Source organism: Puma concolor, chromosome C1 (genome assembly GCF_028749965.1).
Source record: "Puma concolor isolate L17-30 chromosome C1, mPumCon1.1.hap2, whole genome shotgun sequence".
In the NCBI taxonomy this organism is placed as follows: Eukaryota; Metazoa; Chordata; class Mammalia; order Carnivora; family Felidae; genus Puma; species Puma concolor.
The window spans coordinates 196,622,860-196,634,157 of NC_141674.1; positions in this window are offsets into that span (position 1 = coordinate 196,622,860).

An 11,298-nucleotide genomic window follows, 5' to 3' on the forward strand; every position below is an offset into this window, starting at 1 on the left:
ATAATGCACGGACTATTAGGAATAATACAGGATCACTTAGAAAGGGAGAATAGATGTTGGTTAGTCAATGGTTTCCACCAATTCGCAAAGCAAAACGTCTAAAACTGGAGCTGCTAAATGTAGCAAGCTGCTAGGGGTTGAAAGGATATCAAACAAACAAACAAAAACACCTAAAGAAATTTTTTGAACTACATTCCCTTTTCAGGCTCTGTGGCTGTGTCCAGGAGTGTTGAGAATGATGAACACACTGATGAAATTAGAAAGAATAATGGTGCATCCGTCTGCAAAAGTAGGTTAGGACCAAAATGTAGAAGGCTTCGAGGCAAGACACTAAGTCAGGAATATAAAGTTCAGTAACAGTGGAACCATTGAAGATTATTGCATAAGTAAGTGAAATGATAAAAGTTTGTTTTCAGAACACTAATCTCATAGGTGCTTCACTAAAGAAGTGTATCTGGAAATGCTGGTCAGAAATCACCATACTCAAAAAACTATCCCAACATTCTGATTCATTTCACATGAAATCTGAACATCATGGTATTTCTTGGGATCACTGGTGTTACATTTCTATTGTATTAGTTCTATTTCCTCAGTTACATGTCAATTGTAAGAACATATAAAATTTGTATTTGTCAAGATGGGCCAGGTTAGGAAGCAGTAATGAAAAACACACAAGTCAATGATTTGAGACCAAAAAAAAAGTTTGTTTCTATCTCACACAAGTCTGTTGCAGGTACAGGTAACTATCCAGAGCCCCTTTTCTGCCGTATGTTGGATCTGTATTCCATGCTTTGATCTTCTGTCACTTCATCACTTCTACAAGTGCTGCCACAGGGTAAGACACATACATCTCTTGCATCCAAAATTCATTGGCAAGGACTAGTCACATGGCTCTGCCCAATTGCAAGATAACCAGGAAATATGCCCAGAAAGGAGACTTGTGCATGGATGAATATTAAAACTCTACTAATAAAGTCCCATCAAAAAATTTTTAAATGGCACCAACAAATGAGACATTGTCTCATTTGAGATGTGACAATCTTCAAAGCAAGTTTGTAGGTTTTTGGGTTTTTTTTTTTTTTTCAGAGACTTAAAAAAATATTTATTTGAGAGAGAGGTAGAGAGAGACAGAGAGACAGAGTGGGAACAACTGGGGAGGGGCAGAGAAGGGGGTGGGGGACAGAGGATCCAAAGCTGGCTCTGTGCTGATAGCAGAGAGCCCAATGCAGGGCTTGTACTCACAAACTGTGAGATCATAACCTGAACCGAAGTCAGACGTTTAACCGACTGAGCCACCTGGGAGCCCCTAGTTTGTGGTTATTATAGCAGGTATGTGTTAGTTGCCTATTTGGTTTCTATCCCACAATTTCCTTTTCCTAACATTCTCCTGATTTTCATGCTGGTTTCCAGCCCTCCACCAAGCTTATGTACTCTGAGTGAATCTGCTCCTACCACTATGCTTCAAAGTGGGCCCAAATTGGCTTGGGTCAATTAATGCATTTCATTTCCCTTGGCACAGTCATTGGCTCAAAGGTGGGCATGTGACTAAAACTAGCTCCATGAGACTAAATTTCAGCTCTTATGGCCAAAATCCTGGGCAGAAGTGCATTCTTTCACTCTAGACATGAATAATAAAGACCATCCCATGACCATTAGAGGAGCCACTTTTAAAATTAGGCCTATACTATAAATGACAGAACACAGAGATGAAAAGAAACTAGTAAAGTGGGTCCTTAGTGACAAAACTAAGGTGTTTGGTCAACCTGTTTTGAGTCTGCCCTGTCTCTGAGGTTTCCAGTTTCATGAGCCCTTCTTACATTTTTTAAGTCAAATTTGATTTGGGTTTTCTGTTTCTTGCAGCAGAAAACATTCTATCAATCTAAATTTCTACTGTAAAATGGAACATACTATCTCTTGATAAACTTATGTTGAATTTATATTTAAGGACAAGACTGAAGAAAAAGTACAATTTTTAGCAATCATAATATATTCAAGATATTTTTATTAAACAGAAGTTAAAAAAAAAATGCCTGGGTAGCTCAGTTGGTTAAACATCTGACTTTGGCTAAGGTCATAATCTCACAGTTTGTGAGTTTGAGCCCTGCTTTTGGTGAGCCCCGCCTGTCTCCTTCTCTCTCTTTCTCCCTCTCTCTGCCCTTCACTCACTTGTGCTCTCTATCAAATGAATGAATGAATGAATGAATGAATGAATAAATAAATTTGGTAGTAGTTTAGAACTAGAAAGACATCGCTAAAATAAACTAGGGATATTTGGAAAAATGGCTAAATTCAGCTCTAAGGCAGAATTTGTACATGCTAAGTATGGGAAATTTTGTTGTGCCAGACAGCAAGCACACTATCAGAAATAACAAGGTCATGTCAAAATGATTCAGCATTACATGTTGCCTGGTATTTGTTTGTTTTTCTAATATTTTTTTTTACTGTTTATTCATTTTTTGATAGAGACAGAGTGAGCAGGGAGGGGCAGAGAGAGAGGGAGACAGAATCTGAAGCAAGCTCCAGGCTCTGAACTAACCACACAGAGCCTGACGCAGGCCTCGAACTCGCAGACCAAGAGATCATGACCTGAGCTAATGACTGAGCCACCCAGGCGCCCCTGGTATTTGTTTTAAAATAATCCATGACAGAGGTACCTTAGTGGCTCAGTCGGTTAAACAGCCAGCTCTTGGTTTCAGCTCAGGCCTTGATCTTGCAGTTTCATGAGTTCAAGCCCCGCATCAGGCTCTGCACACTGACAGCACAGAGCCTGCTTGGGATTCTCCCTCTCTCTCTGCCCCCGTCCCACTCACACACTCTCTGTCTCTCTCAAAATACATAAATAAACTTAAAAAAATAAAGAATCCATGACAGTAGGGGCTATATAGTGCTACAAGGTGACTAAAGATTAGTCATGAGTTGATAATTGTCAAAGTTGGATGATGTATACATGGTGCTTTATTTTATTGTTCTCCGGACTTTTGTACATGTTTGACATTTTTTATAATAAAAAAGAAAAAAAAATAGGAACAAACTTGCAGAAACTCTTACTGGTCTAAGATGAAACAATTCACACATCAGAAAGAATCATGATTGTAATTAACTAAAATACATCAACATTTCCAAAATCCCTGAGTTCTTATTGAAGCCATTATCATTGGAGGTTCTTGGGACACCCACTCATACTCTAAAAACTGATAAAAGGAAAACAAAAATCAAGAATTTATTTGGCTTTAACTTACAAATTCTATTTCAGGATGTGGCAGCCATGGAGGTGCAATTCTCAGATCTCCCTTCAAGAAAGAACTTGCCACTTTGTTGTAGGGAATACGGTTAACTGAGCCTCTAGCTGTTAGCACCGCAGGATCCACATTAGCTTTTGAGCTGAGGCCAGGCTCTTTCCAGGCAGTCGCTGGACAATGACTGAGCAGGGAAGAAGAACAAGGGGCTGACCATTTAAGACAAATGTGGGACTCTTCTAATAAGGAGTCTTAACTCCAGAGCTCCTCATTGGGCTGTGCAAGACTTTGTCAGATCTGCTTCATGGTCTAAGGCTCTTTTCTCCTTGCCCACTGACTTCCTTCCATTTTCATCTTTCACAAATGTTACCTCTCAAAAAACCTCTTGCACTTGTGTCTCCACTTCTGGTTCCTAGACAACTCAAAGCACACACAGACTAAACAAAAAATTGATGAAAATTTTTCTTAATGAAAGTTCATTAATGCAAAAGGAGTTAAAAATTAGAAAACCATCCTTTACCTACCTAACATACCTAATGAATGTTAAAGCCATTAGGTAAAATGTTGACAGGGAATTTCATGGAAATATCAGAGTAATACTATCTTAATCCACTGATCAATCTCAGTATCTCTAAAAGTGAGACAACTAGATATTATGTGTCTTCTGGCACAATGCAATAGAATATTCACAGCACCATTTATTAAGTTTTCTGGGCAAAAATATTGAGACTGAATCTAATCAAGCCTTTAGCTCTACCAGTTTATAGTAAACATAGGGAATAAAGGGATAAGTTAAAAATCACCATGAAAGATCAGTCAGGTAAATCAATAATGGTGGATATTTTACAAAACAAATGACTAGGCTTTTTTTTCCCCAACAAATCGATGGCATGGAGGAAAAATAATCCTCAATTCATTTTTTGAGGTTAGCATTATTGTGATAGCAAAACCAGGCAAAGAAAGTTCAAGAAAAGAAAATTACAGCTAAATATTCCTTATGAAGGTAGATGCAAAAATCCCCAGTAAATATATCAAATAGAACCAAGCAATATATAAAAATCATAACACATAATGACCGTATGGGGTTTATCCCAGAAATGCGAGGTTGGTTCAATACTTAAAATACAATCAATGTAATTTATATTAATAATCCAAGGAAGAAAAACTATATGATCATATCAATTGATGTAGAAAAGCATTTGACAGAATTTGATATCCATTAATGTAAAAAACTCTCATCAAATTAGGAATACTATAAAACCTCTTAAACCTGATCAAGGGTATCTACTAAAAATCTGCTTGAAGAAAATCTGCATTTAATGTGAAAGCCTGAATGCTTTCCTCCTAAGATCAGAAACAAACAAGGAGGTACATTTTCACAACTCCTATGCAATGTTGTAGAGGAAGTCCTAATAAGTACAATAAGAGAAAAATAAAGAAAGAAATGAAAGGAGGGAGGGGGGGAGAAAGAGAGAAGAAATGAAAGAGAGAAGAAAAAAAAGAAAGAAAAAAATAATAAAAGATATACAGGTTAAAAAGAAATAAAACTGTCCCTATTCATGAATGACATTATTGTCTATATAGAAAATCCCAAGGAATCTGCAAAACAAAACAAAACAAAACACAACACTCTGGAATTCATAGATGACTTTAGCAGATGCAAAGTCAAAAAACAACAAAACACATTCAGAATCTCCATGTTGAAAACTACAAAATGTTTTAGAAATAAATCAAAGAAGGGGCACCCGGTGGCTCAGTTGGTTAAGCATCTGACTCTTGATTTCAGCTCAGGTCATGACATCATGGTTTGTGAGTTCAAGCCCTGTGTCTGGCTCTGTGCTGACAGTGCAGAGCCTGCTTACAATACTCTCTCTCTCTCTCTCTGCCCCTCCCCTGCTCACATGCTCTCTCTCTCAAAATAAATAAATAAACTTTAGAAAAAAGAAATAAATCAAAGAAGATCTAAATAAATTGAATCATTCCCAAATTCCCATTCATGAATTGTAAAATCCAACATAGTAAAAGTGGCAATTCCCTCCAAAGTGATTTATAGATTTACTATAATTCCAATCCAAAACCCTAAAAGGATTTTTTTTTTTTTGTAGATACAAAGATTGAAAAATTTGTATGGAAAGGTAAGAGGATTAGAACAGCCAAAACAATTTTGAAAAAGAAGAAGAAAGTTAGAGGAATCCCATTATCTGGAATTTTAAGACTTTCCATAAAACCACTACAACCAAGACAATGAAGGAGATATATAGATCAATGAAACTGAACAGAGTCCATAAATAAACCCAGACAAATATGGTCAACTGATTTTTGACACAAGTACAAAGGAAAACCAATGAACAAAAAAAGATATTCTTTTCAACAAATGGTACTGAAAGAATTAGACATCTATAAGCAAAAAAAATGCAACGACATAAATCTCATATATTATAAAAATTACCAAATGGAACACAGACCTAAATGAACAATGTAAAATGAAAAATTCTTAGAAGAAAACAGGAGAAAAACTTTATGACTTGAGTGTGAGCAAAAAGTTCTTAGATATGATACCAAATTCATGATCCATAGAAGAAAAAATTTCCAAATTCATCAAAATTAAAAATGTTTGCTCTATAACATCCACTTCAGAACTAGCTACAAGGGGTGTCTGGGTGGCTCAGTTGGTTAAGCATCTGACTCTTGGTTTTGGCTCAGGTCATGATCTCACAGTTTGTGGGTTTGAGCCACGCTTCAGGCTCCATGCTGGCAGTGCAGAGTCTGCTTAGGATTGTCTTTCTCTCCCTCTCCCTCTCTCTCTCTCCCTCTCTCTTTCTCTCAAAAATAAATAAATAAACTTAAAAAACAAGAGAGAGAGAACTAGCTACAGATAGAGAGAAAATATTTACAAATCACATATCCGACAAAGGACTTGTATCCATTGGGGAAGAGCCAGAGACTGACGACCTTGCACATTTCCACACAGAATACTTGGTGAGCCCCCTGGAACACGAGAGCATGGAAGACTTGTGAGGTGCTGCTACAAGCTGTTTCTCAGTGGCTTCCCTATCTACCCAGACAGCCCTCACTGTTTCAGGTTCTTATGGGGTATGAGGTTTTTCTGCCTTGCCACCCGTAAGGCACACCTACAGCTATAAAAGTAATGAGCAGCCATCATGGAATGGAATCTGCAACAAGAGAGTGTCCCCTCATTCCTACTATAGTCATCTGGCTTCTTTTGGCCTCTTTTGTTTCAGTGTCATCCCACACAAAGGCCACAGAGAGTGGATACCTTTACGCTACTCATCTTTTAACTCTGTGTAAACAGTAAATTTAGTCAAAAAAGAGCTCATTGTTTATTTACTGGCTGAATCTGTCAGCCTGGCTTTGCCTTGTGCTTGACAGTATTAGAATATATAAAGAATTCTTGAAGTTTAATATTAAGAACAAGCAACCCAACTAAAAAATGGGCAAAAGACCTGAACAGAAAATTCACCAAAGAAGGCATATGGAAGGCAGTACTTATGAAAAGCTGTTCAATATCATTAGGCATTAGGGAAATGCAAATTAAAGCCACAGTACCATATCACTACATACATATTAGAATGACTAAAATAAAAAATGCAGTGCTATAGAAGATTCAGAGCAACTGGAACTCTTGCATTGTTGGTGGGGAGCAAAATGGTTCAAGTATTCTGGAAAAACAGCTTGGCATTTTCTAGAAAGTTAAACATACAATTACTTTTATGACCTAACAATACTTTCCTGGGTATTTAATCTCAGCAACCAAAATGTTGTAAAGCAGATGAATGAATGAATAAACTGTAGCACATCCACAAAGTGACATACTATTTAGCACTAAAAAAAGGAACACCCTATTCACACAACATGCATAAACATTAAATTCATTTTTCTAAGAGAATGAAACCATTCTCAAGAAGTTACATACTGTATGATTCCATTTTTATGACAGTCCTGAAACAACAAAACCATAATAGAGAACAGATTGGTGGTAAAGGGGGAAGGAGAGTTAGAGGCACAAGAGAAGGTGTGACTATAAAGGATACAAGGTATTTTTGGGGGGTAATGGAACTGTGGTAGGGCTTGCATGAATCTATTTACATGTTACATTCAGAGAACCAAAAAAGGCAATTTTACTGTATGTATATGTACCAAAAACAGGCACATTTACTACATGTTAATTTACAAAGTAAAATTTAAAAAGACAGAAACAAGAGAGAAGGGAGAATTGTTATAAGATTTAAGAGACAATAGGAAAAATGCAATTTGTGGACGTTGTTCAGATCCTGATTTGAACAAACCAACTACAAGAGGCATTCTTGATACAACCAAGAAAAAAAATCTGTTTAATTTTTACCTATTTATTTTGAGCCAGAGAGAGAGAGAGAGGGAGAGAGAGAACCCCAAGTAGATTCCACACTCAGCATAGAGCCCAATGCAGGGCTTCATCTCAGGCCCACAGGCAGGTCACAACCTAAGCAGGTATCAACATATCAATAGCTACCCAGGAGTCCCAACCACGACACTTTTAATGTTGATTTGGAACTAGAAGTTAAATTTAAGTTTTTAATTATAATGATGGCCTTGTGGTTATGTAAAAAACAAATCTTTATCAGTTAGAGATTTATTCTGAAATATACACGTGTGTGTGTGTGTGTGTGTGTGTGTGTGTGTGTGTGTGTGTGTGTGTGAGAAATAGGATTAAGTCTGGGATGTGATTTTAAAAAAATTGAGAAAAAAAGTGGGGAAGATACATTAGCAAATATTGAAGCTAGAGGTTCATCATACCATCTTTACTATTTTTTAGTATGTTTAAAGTTTTCTGTAATTTCTCTTAAAAATAGAAAATGAGATTTCAAAAACAGAGTGGAACTTCCTTTCCACAGTTAGTATAAAGCAGAAGATATGATAGGCCTACAGGTGGTTTTCATCTCAATGTCAAATCTTTCCAATGACTCCAAATAAATAATGCTGTGTGTGGCAAAAATAATACTGACATATGAAAAAAAAAAGTCTCCTAGAAATCTTACATCTTGAACAATGAACTCCTAAAATTACTAGATTAGTAAAGATTTGCAGTCAGATTTTAAAATAGCAAATCAAAACAGCTTCTTTTACATATTTCCACTTTCAACGACACTATCAAAGAAATAAAGGGCAAAAATAATTTTATAGCAATAATTATGATTCTAAAAACCTCAGCTAAAAACCAAAATTACTCAGGCTTTCCGATTCTCATTAATTATTTACACAGTGTGGCTTTCTTGCTGTGTTGGTCCAGTCTGTTCTTTTGAGCATTATTATTATTTATCATTTCTTGAGCACTTAGCACAGCGTGATATACAGATGACAAATTCCCTCCCTAGGGGACAACAATCAAAGCCACACAAGCAAAATACAAAGATTAGCTATTTAAGAAATGAAAACTACATGAAAGGTTAAAAAACACATTCTGTATTCCCTTTTTTTGCTTTCAGCTTTAAGCCCAAGATACAACACATATTTCTCTTAGGGGCCCAAAGCAAGAGTGAAATTGACAAGACAAAGAAAACAACCGGCTTAGAATAGATAGAAAACATCCTAGACATCATTCCAAAAAGATATCCTATCTTACAAATCCTTTTACTTTCTGAGGTATAAAAATTACTAAAACCTATTCCCAGCTCTAGTGGACTATAATAGCTTTGTGCGTGGTGTATGATTTAGGTCTGCCCAGCGACTTTTCTGTTCCCTTTTTTTTTGATGATACCACTCTGTGCTTCAGGAACTGCTTCCCCTAGTCTGTGTATTCCTGATGAGACTGTCAATCATAATGCACCTTTCCCCTACCTTATAATGACATTGTGCTGAAAGCTGTAGGCCTAGAGAAGCCCAAGGTCATTTTTACAGACCGTGTAATGAAATTTCTCTACAGAGTCCATTAGGCCAATTTGCAAAAAAAAAAAAAAGTAAAATAAGTGGAGGCAATGTAAGTGCTGGCAGTTCTAAGCCCCAGAACCAGGCTTTCTGAGACCCTGGTTCCTATAGTTCTTTAGATTGTATGAGCTACCCCACAATCCTTTTAAGCTACCACATTCGAGTTTGTGCTTACAATAGTAAAAATTAGGTTTCTTTTGTCATTTGCACCCGAAAGAATCCTGAGAAGTTAAAAGAACTTACCCAAGGTCCAGTGTCTCCTAAAAAGTAGAGTCATTACTCAAACTCAGGTCTGTGCGCCTCTACATAGTAGGCTTTTCTTATTATGGCAATTTACTTTTTATGCTACGGATGTTCCTAAAATCTAGTTTCATTAAGATTGAGAAAGGAAGGAAAAGGAGCTTGGGAGGAGGGGGTCCATCTGTCTAATCCAATCTGGTTTCTTGGTAATAGGAGGGAGGTGAAAATTTATTTTAACCCGTTTTGCCTTGTATTTAAGGTATATAAACAAGAACTCCAGGTTTGGATCATACAAACTTCTATCCAAGAGCAAACCAAAGGTGTGCAATTCTAGGAAAGAATGGTATCAAAGTATTTTCTCTTCCCTTTGCTCTACCCAGTTGTAATGGTTGCATTAAAAAAACAATGTTTGATACCAATAATACCAAATAAAATGTTTAAGTTTTCTAAGTTTACCAAGAATACATCTATTTGTTTCCATTAAAACTGTCTTTATTCACTGTATTGCAAGTATATGCAAAAAGAAAAAAAAAATGTACTGAAATAATTCTAGAAGAATACAAATTAAATTAATGGTTTGTTTTTTGATAATAATTACTTTTAAGTGTCAAATCAAATGTTTCATCACTTTCCTATTTGTTTTATTTTTTAAAAGATTTTATTTTTAAGTAATCTCCACACACAATATGGGGCTTGAACTAATATCCCTGAGATCAAGAGTCTCATGCTCTATCAACTCTGCGAGCCAGCCAGACACCCCCTTGCCTTCCTATTTTAAATGCTTACTTTGTTATTGCATTTATCATGATTTGAAAGCATCTTGTTGTTTTTATTTAGTTCTTACTTTATTTATTGTAACTTACTTGTTTATTCACTTATTAGCAGGGATCTTGCCAGTTTCATTTGCCATCATATTTTTAACAGTTTAGCTTATAGAAGACACAATGTACTTGTTAAATTAACTTTTTTTTTTTAATTTTTTTTCAACATTTATTTATTTTTGGGACAGAGAGAGACAGAGCATGAACGGGGGAGGGGCAGAGAGAGAGGGAGACACAGAATCGGAAACAGGCTCCAGGCTCTGAGCCATCAGCCCAGAGCCTGAGGCGGGGCTCGAACTCACGGACCGCGAGATCGTGACCTGGCTGAAGTCGGACGCTCAACCGACTGCGCCACCCAGGCGCCCCTTAAATTAACTTTTAAAAGTACACTGTTCCGAAATAAAAGTCACTGTTTTGATATCTATAAATATACCAATATATTGAAACTAAAGGATGATAAATGATTCTGTGTTCTACTATAAATTAAACTGGGATGGTATCTGTTGAAAAGCCCAAGTGCCAGTAGATAAGAGAAACAACCACATTCTCTTTTTTTTTTAATGTTTATTTATTTATTTTTTTGAGAGAGAGAGCACAGGAGAGAGCAAGCTGGGGAGGGGCAGAGAGAGAGGGAAAGAGAAATCCCAAGCAGGCTCTGTGCTGTCAGCATAGTCTGAAGTGGGACTCGAACTCAAGACCTGAGCCCCAGAAACCAAGAGTCAGATGCTTAACCAACTAAGGCACCCAGGCACCTGATAAGCCACCACATTCTCTAGCTGGAGTTGGGCAAGTGAATGCTCAGTTTGAGTCATAGTGGATCCAAGGCAATAAGGCAAGAGGGCTTCCTGCTTCCACTAAAAGCACTCATCACAGTTTCATAGAGACTCTTCATAAGCTTTTGTTTGAAGAAATGATTCCACTGCTTAGAAATAGGTTTAGGGGAGGGTGGTAGAAAACATTTGCATTGTATATTATATTTATTTTTCCCTTTCAAAGTCAATGATCTCTAACTGCTATTAATGTTTTTCTAGTATAATAACAAAACTATTGCTGTCTCAATTTGAAAGCAATTATTTTTT